The sequence below is a fragment of the Symphalangus syndactylus genome, chromosome 11, assembly GCF_028878055.3.
Source record: "Symphalangus syndactylus isolate Jambi chromosome 11, NHGRI_mSymSyn1-v2.1_pri, whole genome shotgun sequence".
NCBI lineage: Eukaryota > Metazoa > Chordata > Mammalia > Primates > Hylobatidae > Symphalangus > Symphalangus syndactylus.
Window position 1 is genome coordinate 123381090 of NC_072433.2, and position 22095 is coordinate 123403184.

Here is a 22095-nt window from a genome sequence, read left to right on the forward strand (position 1 = left end):
TTGAGACAGTGTTGCTCTGTCGCTGGAGTGCATTGGCCTGATCTTGGCTCACTGCAACCTCCGCCTCCTGGGTTCAAGCGATTCTCGTGCCTCAACCTCCTGAAACGTACCTTTAAATAAAGTAGGGAGCACAACAAAGGAGTTTTTAAAAGGTCTCAAGATGAGCCATCAAGGATAGACTCCAAGGGCGGCTAGACCCCTTAGCCTGGAGGAAGGGTACCTTTACAGCATCGCCTTCTCAAACTTGTTTATGTGCTTGGACATTTCAATGGCCCAGGTAGGCAGCGTGTCCGGGCCCGAGGGGTGGAGTGCCGCCCTGGGTAGCGGCTGCAGCGCAGGATCCCGGGGGGACAGCTCAAGGCAGGCCAGGGAAGGACGCGCCGGTCAATGGGCGCGGAGACGAAGGGGCTGGACGGCGGCGAGACGCTGGCTCCGGTCGCGGCACCCGGCTGCTTAGGGCCGTGGTGCTGCTTGGGGCGTTCCAGGCGGCCAAGTACCCTCGGTGGCCCTGGCAGGGCGGTGCCTGGGGTGGGCGCCGGGCCTGCAGGCCTGCAGCCACGGGTGGCGCTGTCCGCTAGGGCCAGGTGCTGAAGTGTTGGCCGCGAGCGGAGCTGGCTTCCCGGGGCCGCTGCGGGTGGACTTGGACAACACAAAGGGCTGCTGGAGCGGGACCACTTTTTCGCCCAGGTAAGGTGTCCTCCAGCAGCACACGCTCGGCCTCCTGGAGAGGAAAGGGAAGCGGCCTGGCTTCCACCTTCTCCTGGGCATCCAGGTGAGGAGGAACCTGAGGGAATAGACTGCCCCCTTTTAGCCTCGCTCTCCCCAGTGCAGCCAATGACACAACTCAGTGACAATTGATGGAATGACCGTCTTGCCTCCCTCTCTGTAATCGGGAAAAAAAGCCAGAGATACCGAGCCAGCTTTTTGCCAGGAATCAAGACAACTCATGTGTTGACTTGGTTTCCTCATCTGTAAATTGCTGGAAATATTTAAGAACATCTAGAGGCCGGGCACAGTGGCTCCTGCCTGTAATCGCAGCACTTAGGGAGACCAAGGCGGAAGGACCACTTGAAGTCAGGAGGCGGAGGCTGCAGTGAGCCGAGATCTTACCACTACACTCCAGCATGGGTGACAGAGCAAGACCCAGTCTCAAAAATAAAAAACCAAAACATGTAGAAAGTGGAATATTCCTGTTTCATTAAAGCTTTTGGGACCATTTCGTGAGATAATGTAGGTAGAAAGGCATTACAAAGTTTTTTGCTCATAAGAGGTGCTTAGAAAATTAAAATTACCACCAGCTGGAAACTGGTTTCTAAGAACTGGAGATAAAAAATGCCTTCATCTTTTTAGAAGCACTTGCACAAAAATGAAGTATCAGGTGGCTCTGAGAAGAGATGATAAATTTCCTGAGTACTCCAAGAACAATGGGAAGAAAATTAAAATGACAGTAATTTTCCAAGGTGTAGATTTAGCCAGAATGAGCAACCTAAATCAGCCCTAAAGTTTCCCTTCAAAAAGAGAACACTCTTAATTATTTGTCTTTTAGCATGGTATCATTCGAAGGAAAAATAGAAGGCCAGGTACCATTTAACCTTTTAACAGTATAGCTTTTTCACTTACAAAAACTTACATATGATGATACGTGTTGATTTTTTAGAAGAATTCAAAGTCACACTGTGACACAGTTCAAGTTTATCTGGTGATTTTCTTTGAATATGCACCTATTTTTATCTCACAATAACCATATGATGTAGGTTTTTACTGTCATTTTAGTAATGAGGAAATTAAGAATCAAAGATATTTGAGCTTGGTGATTTGCTTAAGGCTGCACAAGTTTGAAGCTGCAGAGCCAGGACTGGAGCCTAAGTCCAGGGATAGTGCTCTTTGGGTTGTGTTTTACCTATTAAAACTAACTATATTACCTAATTAATCTATTAGCATTAGTAACACAAGCTGTCATATTTATGTAAGTCTAGAGAGCAGATTCTCAAAGTCAAAGACAAAACATCCCCCCAGAAATCAAGTACAAAGCAAGAGTAACTTGCAAAACAGGTTAAGGTTGCTTATAGCTGTAACTTTCAGAACTTTCACAGTAATCAGAAACAAACTGTGGTCAAATGAACTGCATAAATTATTTTGTCCTCTTACTACAAATATTAAGTTTCCAGCATATTAGGCCTATTCCAGATTTTTAAACATGCAGCCATTAACAAACACAGGGGATTGAAAGGAACTGCATTGGATCACCTGAGGTCAGGAGTCGAAGACCAGCCTGGCCGACATGCAGAAACCTGTCTCTACTAAAAATACAAAACTTAGCCAGGTGTGGTGGTGGGTGCCTGTAATCCCAGCTACTTGGGAGGATGAGGCGGAGGTTGCAGTGAACCAAGATCGCACCATTGCACTCTAGCCTGGGCGATAGAGCCAGACTCTGTCCAAAAAAAAAAAAAAATCAAACAAAAAAACTGCATTAAATGGTTAATAAGTGTTACCCTCCAGGTGACATAATGTGGGTGAATTTTTTTTCTTATTTTTCTACACTTTCTACAAGGAGCAAAATTATTATTATTATTATTTTTTTTTTTTTTGGCAGAGCTAGCTCAAGTTTTATTTTAGCCAAAAAAAAAAAAAAAAAAAACGCAATTGTTTTGTAGCTGGAGGCATGGGCAAAGGGATCCCCAGATGGTAAACTCCCCTGCAGGTGGACTTAGGGCTAGGACTGAGCCTCAGGTGAGTCTCCCGTTTGCCATGCTCCCCTGCACAGCAGCCTCCTTTCCGGGCTCTGGGGCAGCCACAGGAGGGGCAGGCTGGGAGGGGCTATAGCAGCTGTTCACTTGGGCTGATGTCAGGACTCGGACACCAGCTTCCCATCACGGGTACTCAAGCTGCTTCACAACGACGGCCCTGGTGGAGGTGGAGCTGGCGCCAGAACCAAAGCTAGAGCTCAGGCAGTAGCTTGTGAGGCCCCCCTAGGCCGAGCTCAGACCACCTGCATAGCCACTGGTGGTCTTCGAATGGATACTCATGTTCTGCATCCCAGACTCCAGCCAGCTCTCCTCGCCCCCCAGCAGCTTCCTATAGGTTGCTATCTTGACGCCCAGGGCCAGCTTGAAGTTTATCAGCCCCTGATACACAGCTGCCGTGCCATGTCCCACTTGGCCGGCTGTGTGACAGCCTCTCAGCTTGGACAGCATGGCGTTGGCATCCTTAATGCCAGCTCACCACGCTCCTCGGCATCTGCGAGGTGGCCTCCAGGGAAGCCCTCTGGCCTTTGAGGCCCTCAATCTCAGCTTGGAGCCGGCTGATGTTCCCGTTTATCTCGGAGATCTGTCTTTGAACGCCGCAGGTCATCCCCGTGCTTCCCAGCCAGCGCCTGCAACTATTCATACTTGATCTGGTACATGGTCTCACAGCCTCAGCCTGGCTGCGGTTGGCGATCTCCTCGTACTGCGCCTTGATCGCAGTGATGATGCTGTCCACGTCCAGGGCGCGGCTGTTGTCCATGGACAACACCACAAACGTGTCCGAGATCTGGGACTGCAGCTCCCGCATCTCCTCTTCACACAGCTGACTGAAGAAGTTGATCTCGTCAGTCAGTCCTTCCAGGCGAGACTCCAGCTCTACCTTGTTCATGTAAGCTTCATCCACATCCTTTTTTTTTTTTTTGAGACGGAGTCTCGCTCTGTCGCCCAGGCTGGAGTGCAGTGGCGCAATCTCGGCTCACTGCAAGCTCCGCCTCCCGGGTTCACGCCATTCTCCTGCCTCAGCCTCTCGAGTAGCTGGGACTACAGGCGCCCGCCACCATGCCTGGCTACTTTTTTGTATTTTTAGTAGAGACGGGGTTTCACCGTGGTCTCGATCTCCTGACCTCGTGATCCGCCCGCCTCGGCCTCCCAAAGTGCTGGGATTACAAGCGTGAGCCACCGCGCCTGGCCATCCGCATCCTTCTTGATGAGGGCAAATTCATTCTCCACCTCTGTACGCTTATTGATCTCATCCTCATACTTGTTCTTGAAGTTCTCCACCAGCCCCCTGCATGTTGCCAAGCTCTGCCTCCAGCTTCAGCTTCTCCTGGCCCAGAGTCTGCAGCTGCCGCCTAAGGTTATTGATGTAGCTCTTGAACACGTTTGTCCATGTTGCTCCGAGCCATCTGCTGCTGCTGCAGGAGGCTCACTTGGTCTCCAAGCATCTTGTTCTGCTGCTCCAGGAACCGTACCTTGTCTGTGAAGCAGGCAAACTTGAGAGTCTTGATCTGCTCTCTCTCCTGGGTGCTCACGGCCTGGATGTTGGGGTCCATGTACAGGTTAAGGGAGCTCAGCAGGCTCTGGTTGACCGTGATGGCGGTGATGCCTCCCATTCCACTGGCCCCACCATAGCCTCCACCCTGGCTACCCCAGAAGCTGCTGCTGCCCACTCGGGAGAAGCTAGAGAAGCTGATGGGGGCACCAGACCCACTTGTGTAGGAGAGGCTGCTGAAGGCCCAGGGGCCAGAGGTGGACACCTTGTAGGACTTCTGGGTCACCCTGATGGACATTGTGGAGGTAGGCAGGCTGAACCAAGTGGAGATTCCAGAAGGAGTGGAGAAGCTGCTTCTTGGTCTGCAATTTTTAAATCAATAACCACGTTTTATATATGTAACTGGATGTCAATGGGCCAACTTATTTTAATACTTCGATGCTTGTTAGACACATCCTACTGATTTGAGAGCTTAGTATTTCAGTAATGCAGTATTTCCATTAAGTTTCAACTCATCTTATTAAAAAGATATAAGAGCTAGAATGCATCCTTCCATAAATCCAAAGAAAGGGGGTTGGGAACAGAGAAAAAAGTTGCATTAAGTGGAGGACTCATCTTAACTTTTGCATTTGCCAGTAAAATGGCTCTGTTACCCAGAGACCAGCTTGCATCCCAAATTACAATGCAGGGAGTAGATTATGACTGGATACTCAACCTCAGGACAGTAGAACAAAAAGTAATCTTCACATGTTGGGGAATTCTCACCAAAAGCAGAACAACTTCACACTTTCTTTCTCCTTTCAGTTTTTTTCAGATATTTTCCACCGAGTTACTTTTGCCTAACAATTCGTACACCATCACAAAAGACTAAGAGCTCAGTCAAGAGATTTAAGAAAAGAATATATGGAATGAAAATTTAAAAATTCAAAAGACTCTTTCCCTGAATCCAAAAACTACTGCAGAGAAGAAACCGGCTCTATTCACAGTCATCTTCAAAGAAGGACATTCTTGGCAAACATTGTCCTTCAACCTCAGAGAGAGGAAACTCCCTTTTGTTTAATGTACATTCCTCCTGCTTTGAAGCCTCCCTTTCCCTGTCCCCTGTGGAGGGTTTCTGTTGCTTTATGGATTTTAAAGTATGCAGAATTTATATTATTTCAGCTTCTTAAAAGCCTCATTTGCTGAGAAAGTGTGTGTATCTTAAAATGCATGAATTCTGTATGGTGCCAGAAATGTAGAAAATGTAGAAAGCTTAAGTTATTTTTCCAGAAGAAAAGTCAAAGCTGATGGTCAAGATTGATATGTTAGCAATAGCCCAGTGACAGCAAAGATTGTGTTGGAATCATAAATGTCTCTTTACAAATGCCAAGGGCCTAAGCAGGTATTTTATAAGCTCCATGGATATTTAATCAAGCATGCCTGGCTTTGTTGACCTAGAGCTTTTGGTATTTATTAGCAATTTTCTGTGTTAAGAAAGAATTTTTTTAATCAGATGAACTTTATGGTGGTCAAAGGTCAAACAAATAATTAAAATTAATAGCAGCTCTGAATAAATGAGTAACCACCACCAAATCAGAGAGGGAGGTTATCTCACGCTGACAGCTCTCTAAATAAAAAAGCTGTGTCATTAGGTGATGAAATTTACTTGCCTCAATTGCCCATAAATAAAAGGTTTCTGTGACCTACCAGTTGTTGATGGGGACAGAATAATCACTGAACACCAGATGCAATGCAACAAAGTAATTAAGTCTCAGAACTCAGACCTGGGTATGAATCAAGGATCCTCTACTTAGTAGTTAACTAGAAGACCGGGACTAGTTAACTTCTCCAGTGTTCAGCTTCTTATCTACAGGTGAGAATTGTTATGGTACTTACCTTTCTGTATTACTGGGAGGATTGAATAAGAATATACCTTAGTCAATGTACACATGTATGAAATGAAGTGAATGCTAACAATTTTTTTTTTTTTTTTTTTTTGGAGACAGTCTCACTCCATCTCCCAGGCTGGAGTGCAGTGAAATGATCTTGGCTCATTGCAACCTCTGTCCGCATCCTGGGTTCAAGCAATTCGCCTGCCTCAGCCTCCCAAGTAGCTGGGACTACAGGTGCCTGCTGCCACGCCCAGCTATTTTTTAATTTTTAGTAGAGACGGGGTTTCACCTTGTTGGTCAGGCTGGTCTCCAACTCCTGACCTCAGGTGATCCACCCGCCTCAGCCTCCCAAAGTACCAGGATTACAGGCATGAGCCACCTCACCTGGCCAACTATTTTTGTCCTTCTTTGCATCATTTCATATGAGCACATATTCCCATATGTGAAGACAATGACTCCAGTCCAGGCATCTGCTGAATCCTCCAAGGGGAACAGAATAAGGGGAAGATCCCTGGAGATCAAATTCTCAGATCCAGTATCCCGTGTGCTGACCTGCCATGACAAACACTGGCAGGCAGCCTGCAATAGAGGAAAAGAGTAAGAAATGGCTGAGTTCACATATGGTCTCCATCAATAACTAGGGGCCAGGTGAGATTAGGTGAGTGTCTTCTCGGAAACTTAGTATCCTCCCTGAAAATCGTGTATGCTTGTACTAAGCTCAGAGGATTACTGTTGAAAATTAAATGGAATGAGAGACGTAGATGTGTCAAATGCAGTGTTTTACCCAAGTAGATGCTCACTTGGCACTGGTCTCCTTCCTGGCACTGAGTTTTGGGGTGACCTTTTCTGAGCTCTCCCCATCCAGGCCCTTTCTTTTGGAGTGTTGTCAGTATAACCCAACAGGTGGACACATAAGCAGAAGGTAGAAATTGTATTCCCACAAACACAGCATGTGTTATTAACACACAAATAATCAGCGTGATCAAGGCTTGACATTCTAGAAAAAGAGGCAGCATGACAGAAATGCTTTGGGCACATGTCAACATGAGAGCAGACTGGCAAGGGACACATTAGTCACAAATTATATGGATGGCATCCATAGTCGCTTTCTCTCAGCTCCAGTTTCCTTCCAAAAAAAAAAAAAGGAAATATCTAGAGTATTAGTATTCTTCTCGAAAACAATTCCACCATGCTACTCAGAATTAACCTTTTCTTCTAAAACAAGTGGAATGGCCAGCAGGAGGGGAAAAGCAGAAGGTCCTTGCTCAGCTCCCTCTCTCATCCTCCTGATATTTCTGCCCCTGGGATGGAAACAGTCCTTCTCTCTCACGTTTAAAGTTAAAAGGACTTTCAGGGTTTACCGAGAATTCCTTAAGAGGAATGAGGAACCTCAATGTATGAACAAGAACAAGCACATCCATGACATTTATTAGGTACGCTTTACCACTTTATTATATAAGTTCTGGGATACATGTGTAGAACATGCAGTTTTGTTATAGGTAAATGTGGGCCATGGTGGTTTGCTGCACCTGTCAACCAATCACCTAGGTATTACGCCCCACATGCAGCTATTTAACCTGATGCTCTCCTTGCCCCAACCCCCAACATGCCCCAGTGTGTGTTGTTCCCCCCTCCCTGTCTTCACCACTTAATTTCTATGAGATCAAAGATAAGCTTTAGTGTTGTGATTTCAAAATTGTCAGTGGAGATGGACAATCGTAGCCTCAGATTGCTGATTGGCAGATAGGAGAATGTATGGTTATAAGAGTCTGGCACAAAGAAAACACGCAAAGCGTCTGCTTTCTCTTATTTGAAATGGAGTCTCACTGTCACCCAGGTTGGAGTGCAGTGGCATGATCTCGGCTCACTGCAACTTCTGCCTCCCTGGTTTAATTGATTCTCCTACCTCAGCCTCCCGAGTAGCTGAGATTACAGGTGCCCACCATCACATCCAGCTAATTTTTTTTATTTTTAGTAGAGATGGGGCGTTCACCCTGTTGACCAGGCTGGTCTGTAACTCTTGACCTCAGGTGATCTGCCCGTCTTGGCCTCCCGAAGGGCTGGGATTAGAGCCGTGAACCACCGCACTTGGCCTGCTTTCTATTTATGCCTCAGAAGGACTGTAGGCCCATTGAGGTTACAGATTACTTTTATTTTTTGTATGCCCCAGAGATCTCACCCATAGCCTAGTATAATACATTATATAAATATTTGCAGATGGGTCAAGACAACTCTTTTAAGACAAGGAAAAAGACCTCAGCATAATGCCCCTTCTCAGATGAACAGAGAAGATGAATTACCAAGGTGTCTTCCAATACCTAGATGCATGGTCTTATGATGGATCCAGTGTTTTTCCCCCTACTCAGATGTGTATTTAATAATTGTAGAAATCCAAAAGAATTGGCATCTAATCTTGAAGTCGTGAATGAACCTGTGGGTTAGCTTTACTAGGCTCAGCCACTGTACTGCCTCAGCTAACCAAGGAACAGGATGTGATAACTATGCTAACTTCCATATGTCTTAATCTCACATATTTAGTTTCAATAAAGCATTAGTACCGACGGCTCTGGAGCTTGGAGGAAGACTAAAGCAAAGTGTAGTGATTCTGAGCAGGGTGTGGGCCTATGCAGCAGAGCTATCCTTGAGGGAGAGAATTAACAAAGTCCTTTCTTCCAGTATCAGGACAGTCATGAGTGGTCCTTTTTCCAATATCAGGACAGTCATGAGTGACAGTCCTATCCAAATGGGCCACTAGGGCTAAAAGGCTAGACCGTGCCCTCTTCATCTCTGAGCTATAACAGGTTCTTTCTCCCTCCAGGCAGAGGCAAGGAGCTTGCAAGGGGGAGTTTTCAGGAATGAGCACTATGACACAGTTGTTTCTGATCCCTCCATCCAGTTGTGAAAAGATGAAGCAAAGGAGGCAAGAAAAATGCTTAATCTAGCAGACAAGAGAATGGACAGCGCTGCCCTTATCAGTACTAGTTCTGGTGGATGCACCGCTTTTCAGCTCCACGATGCTACTTGTTTCCCTTCATTTCCTCTGTTTCCATTCATTCCGCTCGGCTGTGATCTGGAATCAGTTCTAAACCCCAGCGTCTTATGAAGCTCATCCTTAATAACCTGCAAAAGGAGGTTACTTTTGAGGTACTTAGTCACACCATGTACAAATAGAGACGTTATAGACAATGTAGCTTTGCAGAGATCTGCCTCTTTGCTCACTAGCAATTAGGGAGTTTAGGCTCTAAAATCAAGACAAGGAGCCTAGAGTGTTGCCACCTCATGGAAGACACAAAAGTTGCAGCAGGACTCTATGGGAGCTGTCCAGGACCTGATGGCATGAGATTTCTATCTGAGTCATTAATCTGTCTACCGTGAATGATTCTATACTTTGGCTGACACATAGTTCTGGTGAGTGTTTCATTCTCTCAGGACATTATAAAGGAGGCAACAATGTAAAGGAAAGAACAAATAACAGAGTGGAAATCCAGTTTTGCCTCAAACTAGCTGGGAGACCACATGTAAGTCACAGAAGGCCTCAGTTTCTCTGACTGCAATTACATTGGACTGAATGGTCATGAAGTCCCTTTCATAGCCAGACACTTTGTACGGCCACTAAAATGCTTAAATCTCTGAGGTTCTGAAAGAAAATAGGTACATCCCTCCCCATCCCCACCACCATTTAGGCTAGTTTTGCCAAGCTTTCCCCAGTTCCCCTGGTAACACTTCCTCCTAGGCTGGGCATCGTGGCTCATGCCTGTGATCCCAGTATTGTGGGAGGCCGAAGCAGGCAGATCACCTGAGGTCAGGAGTTTGAGACCAGTGTGGGCAACATAAGGAGACCCTGTCTCTACAAAAAATTTTTAAATTAGCTGGGTGTGGTGGCACATGCCTGTGGTGGTCCCAGCTACCGGGGAGGCTGAGGTAGGAGGATCACTTGAGCCCAGAAGGTCAAGGCTGCAGTAAGTTTTGATTGTGCCACTGCACTCCAGCCTCGGTGACAGAGACCCTTTCTCAAAAAAAAAAAAAAAAAGAGTACACGCGTAGTGACAGCTGACCATTTAAGAGAAATGGCCCATGCCTTCACACAACTTTGTATAACTAGAAAAGGCTATTTTTTCTCTCCCCATGCCCAAGCCTATTCCTTTAGGCACGCAGGTAACCATCATCCCGACACTCCGATTCCCATTTCTCCTCATTCCAAAACAGGTAACCCTAAGAAATAATTGATACAAGGAGCAGGTCTCAAGTGCCAATCAGCAGTCATTTGGTGATGGTGGGTAGGTCTAATACTACAGAAAGGTTGTGTCCAGCAGAACTGAATCCCATAGGAATCCAAACTCCCAGGCTGGCGGGCAGCAGTGCTGGGGACAAGCTCACTGCTGAGAGTCAGTCTGGAAGAACCCACCGGAAGATCTCCTGGTGACGTAGACCTTGGAACTGCATTGTCATAGATGGCATTCACACTGGCGCAGAGAGGCTGCAGCTCTGTCACCCACAAGCAACCAGCCTACTGGCCACACAAGACAGTAGCAGCAGCTTCAGCACAGCCAGGACCTTGATTGAGTCCCGGATGGTGGCTTGAGGAAGCAGGAGTAGGACTTGGATTTCGGGCCCTGGTTTGTTTCCTTCTTGAGTTACTTCTCCCTGATCCACTTAACTGCTTTGAAGGTATCCTTTTTTCTCTGATGTCCCTTCTTTACCCGTCCTGAGGTTCCTTGGTTCGCTGCTTGGCCTCAGATTTCTCTGCCTCTCCTACTTCTGATGCCTCCCCTGCTTCTAACCCACCTGCGTGGCCTTCATATCTTTTGATGCCTTGTATGCGTGTTGCTTACAATGCCTCTTATCCAAGCAATCACCTGCCACCTTGGCCAGGAGAGGATCCAGGGAGTTATCCTACAGGTCTAGACACTTCAGGTTCTTGAGCTAAGCAAAGCAGACAGGCAGCGTGGCCAGCCTGCTGAGGAGAACCAGGTGCTAGAGGTTGACCAGATGGCTCAAGTCTGTGGGCAACCATTACAGCCCATTTTTTCTTCCCCTCTCTGTGCCCTGCCCCCAAGACAGGGTCTGTCATCCAGGCTTGACTACAGTGGCACAATCATGGCTCACTGCAGCCTTGACCTTCTAGGCTCAAACCACCCTCCCGCTTAGCCTCCCAAGTAACTGGGACCACAGGTACACACCACGCCCAACCAATTTTGTTTTTTGTTTTTTGTTTTGTTTTTTTTGGTAGAGACAGAGTTTCACTGCATTGCCCAGGCTGTCTCTAACTCCTGGCCTCAAGTGATCCTCCCACCTCCTGCAGCTTGCTCTTAATCTAGCCTCACCAGGCATGTAAGGCCATAGAAATTCAACAGTAGAGCCCCAGATTTCTTGCAGAACAGATCTAGCATGGCGGCCTTTGGAAGGGCAGCCAGCTCCTTCAGGGCCTTCATTCAGGTTGTCCAGGCTCAGGTCCAGTTCATTGTCTCCTGCTTGTTAGAGGTTCCCACCCTTGCTAACAGCCTTGGTCATGTTGTCACTGGCTGAGAAGGCTTGGCTCCAAGGTTCCCAGGCATGGGGGAGAGGAGCTGAAATGCCCTTGTCAGTTCTGTGGACCCCATCCAACTCACAACGCCTGCACCCTCCACCCTTAGCCCCAGGCCTTGCTCCCACTGGTGCTGCGACGACGAACTGGATCAGGATTTTTCATTTTTCCATCCACCCTTAGCACCACAGTCCCCTGATTGATGTTAGGTATCAACCCAGGACCATTTAAAATCAGGAAGAAATCAAGAAGTGGAGATATGAGTGAAAGGGAGGTTTTTATACTAATTCTCTATTTTGTGGAATTATAATACAAAGCCCATCAGGGAAGCTTGCGCTCTCCTCCATAAGGCACACACATAGGCACATACACAAACTACTTCACACAGTTTTAGGGGCTTTGTAAACTCCAGTTTATAATCCCCTATTTTTATCCATTTAAGCTCTCAGTCTAAATCTTGTAGCCATAACAGGCGTTCCTCAGCCCATTATGGACTTCTGGTAAAACAGGTGCAAATTGTTCAATTGCATTGATTTTGGAGACTCAGCTGTGTCCTTCTAAGGAGATCCAAACTCCCAAAGTACCAAGATTTATATGCTTGCCATGCTGTCTTATTATTTTAAGACAGAGTCTCACTTTGTCATACACTGCAGCCTTGACCATCCAGGCTCAAGGATCCTCCCACCTTGGCCTCCAGAGTAGCTGGGACCACAGGTGTATACCACACCTGCCTAAATTTTTTTATTTATAGAGGTGAGGTCTTGCTATATTGCCCAGGCTGGCCTCTAATTCCTAGCCTCAGGTGGTCCCTCCTGCCTTAGCCTTCCCAAGTGCTGGGATTATAGGTATGAGCCACTATGCCTACCAGACGGTATTTCCTATTCGATTTTATTCATCCACTCCATTCTAAGATGGAAGGTTTAGTAGTTCCTCATTAATGATCAGTCAGTTTTGCCTCTGGAAACCTGTTTACAGAGAGTTCTCAGCTAGGTGGCTTCCGGATATATGGCCAAGGCGACCTTCCCACCCGACTGCACAATGGCACCTTGACAGGCTGAATCATTAGCATAGCAAGTGTGAGGGACTATGACTTCTCTAATCAATTTGTGTAATGCAATGAACATGCCTTGGCACTTACCCAGAAGTGCTCCATCTTTGGACAAAACATTGATCATTTCAAATGAAATCGAACAAAGAATCCATTATCCTCTCTTCTAGAAACCGACACGTCATCTCACACACATTAGCCGATAACCAGAGTTGTCCAGAGACGGCATATACATTAGCCACTCACAAGCTCAACAAAAGAGACCCAAACCTTTCATTGCAAAACAGTTACTTAGCTCACCCACTTTATCTGAAATGTCTTTTTGAAGTGTCACGTTTTCAGCCTCACAAGCTGTCTAGAAACCACAGATGTTTACACAGTCCAAAGAAAACAAGAGTTGTCAGTCTGGCTTCCACATTTGTCTTGACAGAAGTCCTTAGACAATTGTCTTTGGGAGTCTCCACCACCTTAAACATGAGCACTATAGACTCTAGATTTTCTCTGGTCTACAGACAGCCCCCTAAGGCAGCTAAAGCCTATAGACCATCAACATAAAATCAACCGAATATCGGATTTTGAGTTTAATCCTTCCAGGAGAGCTTCCCTGTATCGGTTTAGCCTTTGCATATCCTCTCTTTCATTTGGGTCCCACTGGGGGTCAGTTCCTGGTAACTGGGTCCTTACATACTCTTGGGGTTTTGGTAATCAGCCGGTGCATGTTCCTCTAGCTACTTAGTTGCTGCTTGGAGCACTCTCCGCCTTTCATCTGTGTGAAAGAGGAACATGAGCAACTGGTGGCAATCAGCCTAAGTGGGGTTATGGGTGTGGATAATAGTTTGGAGCAAATCAATTAGAGCTTGTGGCTTTTCAGTATAGGACAGGGTATTGTTTTTCCAGTTGAGAAGGTCGAAAGAGGTGAAGGGCTGGTACACAAAGACACACCTCTCCACCATGTGCCCATCCTCATCTATCCCAGTATACCGCTGCTCTCTCAGGGGCATTTGTATCCCAGTTTTGGGTCTTAAATGAGCTGCCAAGGGAGGGGTTTCTCCCGAGGCTTCACCTCCTCTTGTCTACTCTGGGTGGCCTAGGGATATGTTTGTCTTGCGGAGGCGCAAGCACTGTGGGCTCAAGACTGGGGAGCCTCTCTCCCTGGTAAGGGGAGGGCACCACTGGGATCACTGGTGCCATCTCCTGCAATGGATCTTCTGATGTTGGGGCAAACAGAACTTCAGGAGTTGATTTCCCTCGGCGGGTGGAGGGGGATCCTTCCTTGGCTATCTGTCCCTTTGCTAATAGCACTGCTGCTGCCTGCTCTCTTAGCCACTGTGGGGGGGGTCTAGCACCAGCTGTAAGCAAGTGTCTATGTATGGGAACTGGTCTCAGTGTCCTGACTTACCAGTTACCTTGTGCCATACCTTAGAAACAAGGGACCTGTCCAGGCTTCCTTCTGATGGCCAACCCACTTCTAATGTTGGCCAATCTATTTCATACAAAGTTCTAAGTTTCCTTGGTATCATAGTTACCCCATAGTCACCATTAAATCCCTTCTTAAAATTTTTCAACATAGTTCCTGGTGGAGTAGGCTTACATTGTGTCTGACCCATGTGTCCTAGAGACAAAACACCAAGCTCACACCACACGCACACCACAGAACAAAGAACGGGTAAAAAGGGCACACACACACTTCTTCAGTTTACACCAAACCAGAATGAAAACCACAATCAGAGTATCCAGAAATCCAAGCCAGGTCAAAACCAAAACCCAAGCATCAAGCAATTCAAGTCAAGTCAAAAACAAAAATCAAAGTGCAGGTACAGGGACGCGGTGAGTGATCAGGCCACGCTTCCACTCAAATCGAGTGGGCAAGTTCCAAAGACCAGTCTTACCAAGTTTCAGATGTCCGGACTCCAAGTGCCCGTTCCTTCCCGGTGTTCAGCCACTGCGTTGATCCTCCACTGGGGCCTGCGACGCACTGCTCTGACAAGGCGTTCCACCGGTGCAATTGCCTACCCGGGAGCACTTTCAGGATCTGCGTCGCTCAAGCTGGCCGGAGTGCCCCACAGGGATGTTCCACAGAGCATGCCTAGCCCGCCTAAGGGGCTGCCTCGACTGTCTGTTAATCACCTCGCTTCCCGGTCAAGGAACCAAGAAATGTAGCAGGACCTGTCGCAGACAAAACTCCTCAGTCACCGCATGAAAGAAGGAAGAGGTTTTTATTCCTCCGGGAGCGTCGGCAGACTGGCGTCTTCAGAGCCGAGCTCCTCAAAAAAGAAATCATGGGCCTTTTTAAAGCTTACAACTTTAAGGGGTCTATGTGAAAGGGTCGTGATACATCAAGCAAGCATGGGAAACGTGACTGGGGGCTACATACATTAGCTAACAAAACAAAAAGTTTTACAGTGCTTTCTCATACAATGTCTGGAATTTACAGTTCACACCAGTAGTTTTGGTCAGGGGTTAATATTATTTTAACCACCAGGGCCAGGTGGTGGCGCCAAGGTCGCCTAGCTATTCATCTTACTTCTGTTTCTTTCCAACTTTCTGCTTTCCCCCTTTTCTCCTGTCTTATAAACTAGGGAAAGGGGGAGGTTATGGAGAACCTGGGAAGGATAACAGGAGAAGTGGTGGTCTCATTCCACACAACCTCTGCCTCCCAGGTTCAAGCGATTCTCCCACTTCAGCATCCTGAGTAGCTGGGATTACAAGCACCTGCCACCATGCCCGGCTAATTTGTGTATTTTTAGTAGAGACAGCGTTTCAACCATCTTGGCCAGGCTGGCCTTGAACTCCTGACCTTGTGATCCACCTGCCTCAGCCTCCCAAAGTGCTGGGATTACAGGCATGAGCCACCGTGTCTGGCCAGCTTTTCCTTTTAAAATCCTCAAATCAGAAAGGGTATGATTATATGCCATTTCTTAAGTAGTAGACGCTATCTCCTTCCAAGAGGGAGTTGCAGGGCTAAAACAGACATAAATAACATGCAAGCAAATAACTGTGGCTCTGTTCCAAAAGCTTTACTAAAACAGGGAGCAGGCAGATTTGACCTACAGACCATGGATCGCCAACCTTGGGTCTACATGGCAGCCCAGATGACTTCCTTTGTTTCATTCTGTTTATTATTGAGGGAGATCTGGGGCCTTTCCTCACTTGCATTTAACGATCCATGCTGCATGTCAGTCAAAGTACTGCTCACTTAAAATTCTATGTATTTTGGGGATTCTATTTTTCTCCCTCTGCTCCTATATATATGCTTGCTCTATTGCACGGTTTATTCATAGACAAGAAAACTTTTCTTAGTCACTGACCATTTGGGTTTATTAGTAAAGCAGTTCTAATATGACAACATAATTGTTTTTTGATAATTTTGAGAGAGTTTCGCTCTTGTTGCCCAGGCTGGAGTGCAATGGTGCGATCTCTGCTCACTGCAACCTCTGCCTCCCAGGTTCAAGCAATTCTCCTGCCTCAGCCTCCTGAGTAGCTGGGATTACAGGCATGCACCACCACGCTCTGGTCTCAGCCTCCCAAAGCACATACGTTCTTTTTGATCAAAAACTACTCAAGCAGTAGGACGGGTGCGGTGGCTCATGCCTGCAATCCCAGCACTTTGGGAGGCCAAGGCAGGCCGATCACCTGAGGTCGGGAGTTTGAGACCAGCCTGTCCAACATGGAGAAACCCCGCCTCTATTAAAAATAGAAAAGTTAGCCAAGTGTGGTGTCACACACCTGTAATCCCAGTTACCTGAGAAGCTGAGGCACGAGAATTGCATGAACCCAGGTAGTGGAGGTTGCAGTGAGCCGAGATCACACCACTGCACTGCAGCATGGGCGACAGAGCGAGACTCCATCTCAAAAAAAAAAAGAAAAGAAAAGGAAGAAAAAAACATTCAGGGTAAGAGTATTCTGCATGAACCTAACAGAATTCTTCCTGCACGCAGATCAGAATAGGTATCACCTGGGGATAGCGGAGGAGCAAAGTCCAGATCAGATTTCCAGGATGGGGGATTCTGGCAAACTGACTTAGCAGGATTCCTGCCCAAATTGGACAATGCAGAGATGAAAATGGAAGCCCAAAAGTCAGGGCCTAGGTGGAAAGGGTTTAGAGAAGCCCGATTAAAGTTTGGTCAAAGAAAGAACCTTTGTCAAAGGACAAAGGAAAAAAAAAGGTAACTCCACCGTAGAGAATCTTGGCTCACTACAGCCTCAACCTCCCAGGTTCAAGCAATCATCCCACCTCAGCTTCCCAGGTAGCTGAGACTAACAGCATGCACCACCAGGCCCAGCTTATTTAAAATTTGTGTTTCTAACTAGCTGTCCAGGTGATGCAAATCCTGCTGGTTCCTGACCACACTGAATAGAATCTAAGTACACTTGCTGAACAAAAACAGTATCACAGGAACCACTCACTTCAAGTCTCCTTCTGCTCTGATCTTCCATGGCCAAACATTGGGAACCAGCTTGCTGACTTTTCTGGAGTTCTCCTGGAATATCCCCTTGTCTCCTAACATTGCTACTAGGGAATTTCGTATTGCTTAGTATTTCAGTGTAGCTGGCACAGTTTAAGTTTGGGCAGTTTTTAACTTGCAGGAAAGAAAAATAGAGAAGAGAGGTAAGATGAACCCTGCATTGTCTACCTATTACTAGGTTCGTGAAATGTTTGTTCTTAATTGTTCTAATGATCTTTGAAGGTGACTATTTCTATTCTACAAGTTAGGAAATTTCGGCAAGTTCTTTATTCCTTCTAAGCTAAAGGTGCACACGCAGACAAAGTGAGTGGAGAAGACAGATTCAAGTTTTCCCATTTACACCAGACCAAAAAACTCAAAGAAGCAAAGAAAACAGCAAGTATTTTCCACTCTCAATTCCCTTTGCACTTATTGAGCCTACTGCAAATCTGCATTTGTTATCTCCAACAGAACTTCTTGTAGTTATGTGTAGTTACCTAGTTTGTAGTTTTACACTATCACTTTCCTTCTAAGTATTCTTTTCTAAACACTCAAGTCAGGATTCACAGAAACAATTTTAAAGGAAAACACATCTCCCATTTGTAGCACATTCCCCTTAAAGTACCCTCAACTCTCTCTTTTTTAATTCAAAGTTGTATGAAACAAGCCCGTTTGAATTACCCTTTATATACCCTAGGCCTTGAGGGCGGGGCGGCGGGGGTGGGTGGGAGGTTGTGCTTTAGCCCCAGCTGATTTCAGTTAAGCATCTCAAGGTGAAAGTCATTTTTCAATGTAGCAGACCCCTCCCTTGGAGACTGATTCATTCAGAGTGGGGTGGAGCCTAGAATCTAGAATCCGCTCCATCGCCCCACCTGCATGAGCCTTGGGGCCCCAGCAATTTAGAAATCATTTTTTTTTTCCTTTTAATAGAAATAAAGGTCTCATTATGTTGCCCAGGTCAGGCTCAAACTCCTGGGCGCTAGCGACTCTCCTACTTTGACCTCCCCAAGTGCTGAGATTACAGGCATAAGCCACCTCACCTGGCCTTCATGGATTTTTTTTATTTTTTTATTTATTTTTATTTTTTACTTTTTTGAGACGGAGTCTCACTCTGTCGCCCAGGCTGGAGTGCAGTGGCGCAATGTCGGCTCACTGCAAGCTCCGCCTCCCGGGTTCACGCCATTCTCCGGCCTCAGCCTCTCCGAGTAGCTGGGACTACAGGCGCCCGCCACCACGCCTGGCTAATTTTTTTTGTATTTTTAGTAGAGACGGGGTTTCACCGTGGTCTCGATCTCCTGACCTCGTGATCCGCCCGCCTCGGCCTCCCAAAGTGCTGGGATTACAAGCGTGAGCCACCGCGCCCGGCCCCATGTTTTTTTTTTAAAATCAAACTGTTCAGTTAGTTATGTTGCAGGTTGAGCATCCCTATATCCAAAATGCTCCAAACTCTAAAACTTTTTGAGTGCCAACACGATGCCATAAGTGAAAAATTCCACAGGTGACCTCCTATGTTTCCAATGTTTCATGCACAAAATTATTTAAAATATTTTATAAAATTAGCTTCAGGCTATGTGTATAAAGTATATATGAGATATAAATATATTTCATGTTTAGACTTGGTCCCATCCCCACGATATCTCATTATACATATGCAAATATTCCAAAATAAAAAAAAAATCTGAAACCCTTCTGGCCCCAAGCATTTCCTGTTAGAAATACTCCACCTGTACCTCTTTAACTGTGAGAGAATTAGAACGGGGCACCTTATTCATTTCCGCATCTTCTATCCAACCCTTCTCAAATGGTTTCAGCTAGGGAATAAACCCCTATACCCCGTGTAAGAGTTAGAGAAAGAGGAAAGAAACACGAAAAGCGTCTTAACAGTCAAAAACAGGTTTATTCTCCAAGAAAAACGGGGCTGCTAGCCCATTTCGGTCAGGAGCATTCCCTTTTACAGACCAAGGATATTTAAGGGTTTAGGAAGTGGGGAGCTTATTGTAGGTTTAGAATGTTTCTATGTGAGGGAAAGTTTATTACAGCGTTAGAATGTCACGGTCAGAGGGGAGGGTCTCTCGGGGTTGGCATATTTCTGGTTGGAGGGGGGTTTATCTTAAGGCTGGAATGTTTCTGGTTATGCTGACATTAGCCATCAGGCTGATGTTTTGGGGCTACATTTAGGCTTTTTCTTTTTTTTTTTTTTTTCATCAGAAGAAACTTAAAATGGTGGTGTTTGTCTAAAATGGCGACGCTCCTGCTCTGTCAATCCAGTCCCTATAGTTATAAAAGGACGAGGGGTGGTGTGTTCTTTCTGGCTAGTTCCTGCTGAGGGGGGCATGGAGAGTTCTTTGGTTTTGGAGAGCAAACCTGTCTTTGACTGTTAAGCCACTTTTCATGTTTCCTTCCTCTTACTTTAACTCTTAACATCCCAAAGTATGAAATGAATTAACTTCTTCCCTATGTATCTAAGGTACCATCACTGTGCCTTCCTTGGGAGGAATGAGAAAATAGCCACTGCAATGATTTTCTGAGGGCTAATTTTTCCTGTGGGACACTGATGGAGAAAGGCCACAGCCTAACGACTAGAAAAAGGCCTGGAATGGAGTTCACGCCCTCAGAGCTTGTGCAGGAGCCATCTATGAACTACACGCATATTGCCTCACATGAGCCCTGGGAGGCAGACACTGTTAATATCCTCATTTTATGGATGAGGAAACTGTTGCCCTGTTAAATCTTAATCAGCTTTATTATTTGTTTCCCATCACTGCTGTCACAAATTGACACAAACTCACTGACGTCACACAACACAAAGTTATTATCTTATGGTTTGGGAGGTCAGACGTCCAAAGTTGGTCTCCTTGGGCTAAAATGAAGGTGTCAGTGGAGTTGGTGCCTTCTGAAATTCTGAGGGGAAAATTTGTTTCCTTGCCTTTTTATTTTGTTTTTGTATTTGAGACAGAGTGTCACTCTGTCACCCAGCCTGGGGTGCAGTGGCACCATCTTGGCTCAGTGTAACCTCCACCTCCTGGGTTCAAGAGATTCTCATGCCTCAGCCTCCCAAGTAGCTGGGATTACAGGTGCGTGCCACCACAGCCAGCTGATCTACAAATATTTTTGGTAGAGACAGGGTTTCACCATGTTGGCCAGGCTGGTCTCAAACTCCTGATCTCAGGTGATCCCCCCACCTCAGCCTCCAAAGTGCTGGAATTACAAGCCTGAGCCACCGTGCCTGGCCTTCCTTGCCTTTTTCAGCTCCTAGAGGCCACCCGAATCGTTTAGCTAATAATCCCTTCCTTGATACACTCCAACTTCTTGTTTTTATTTACTTCTAAAAAGCAGTTCTGTAACTCTCAACCCAGAGATATTAAAAATGTTTCTAGGCACAGTATTACTAAATTAAGTAAATTGTCATGTCCTCGTAATGGACAAACTTCCAGAGATTTGAATATAAATTTTTATATGCATTATTGATTGTTGTGTAACAAATGGCCTCCACAAATTAGTAGCTTAAAATAGCATTTATGATGTCACAGTTTTCTTTGCCTTTTCATTACCCTTCTGTACAGACCTATGTAAACAACTTTTGTATATGCACATAGGATAGCTTTTTTGAGTGGATACAGCTGTGTATAAAAGCAGCTGATATTAGTTAAGCTTGTGTCAACTAGATTTTTTTCACTTGTACATTTGGCACTTTTTCTGGGGGGTGTTGATTAAAGTTGTATGTACTTCGTATATGAGAAAAAAAAACCTGCGGCTCTGGGCCTCTCACTAGGTGGCAATCAAGGTGTTGGCAAGGGCTGTAGTCATCTCAAGGCTTAACTGGAGCCCTTGTGTACCTGAATGTGCAGGGTGTGACTCAGTTCCCAAGCTCACTCATGTGACTCTTGGCAGAAGACATAAGTTCCTTGCTACATGGGCCTCTCTATAGGATAGCTCACAGTGTGCCACCTGGCTTTTTTCAGAGTAAGTGAGCAAAAAGCCAGAGAGGCAGAGCACCCAAGCTTGAAGCCGCAGACTTTTTTTTTGAGACAGAGTTTTGCTCTTATAGCCCAGGCTTGAGTGCAATGGCGTGATCTCAGCTCACTGCAACCTCCACCTCCTGGGTGCAAGCAATTCTCCTGCCTCAGCCTCCCGAGTAGCTGCCACAGACTTTTTATGACCTAATCTTGGATGTGCTGTCCCATTTCTTCTCCATGTTCTTCACATAAGAAGAATGTTAGTCAGTCCAGCCCACATGCAAGGTCATGAATACCAGGGGGTAGGGTCACTGGAGGCCCCATGGGAGGCTGTCATTTATACCCTTTGAGCATGAAGTCAGTGATGTCCTTAATGAACATGCAGCATTGCTAAGATTGCAGACTAAATGTCTCAAATGCATATTGGATTATTCTTCTGGGCTTATTGTTTAGTTAGCCAGAAATTATTACGAATAAAATATATTGGGGGGAAGAAAAGGAGGAAGGGAGGAAATTATCTTTAATTCCCCCCACACTAACATACATTTTTATTTTTTCTTTAGTTCTTATTCAAATATATAAATATTTTTACATGATTATAATTTTTTATAGTCTTTGGTGCCCATTTTTTAACACTTGGCATCATATTACAAAGCATCAACCACATTTCCACACAATCCTCATAATCATTTTATTTTATTTTTATTGGGATGGAGTCTCACTCTGTCACCCAGGCTGGCGTACAGTGGTGCAATCTCAGCTCATTGCAACCTCCGCCTCCTGGGTTCAAATGATTCTCCTGCCTCAGCCTCATAAGTAGCTGGAATTACAGGAATGCACTACCAGCATGCCTGGCTAATTTTTGTATTTTTTTAGTAGAGATGGGGTTTCACTAGGTTGGCCAGGCTCGTCTCGAGCTCCTGATCTCAAGTGATTCGCCCGCCCTCGGCCTCCCAAAGTGCTAGGATTACAGGCTTGAGCCACCGTGCCCAGCAGCACCATCACTTTAACATAC

General features: G+C 46.0%; 1 pseudogene; it reads right to left on the reverse strand.

The window, feature by feature from the left end:
• Nucleotides 1-2845: 2845 nt before the first annotated feature.
• Nucleotides 2846-4534, reverse strand: LOC129493434 (keratin, type II cytoskeletal 8-like; annotated as a pseudogene).
• Between the last annotated feature and the right edge of the window lie 17561 nt (nucleotides 4535-22095).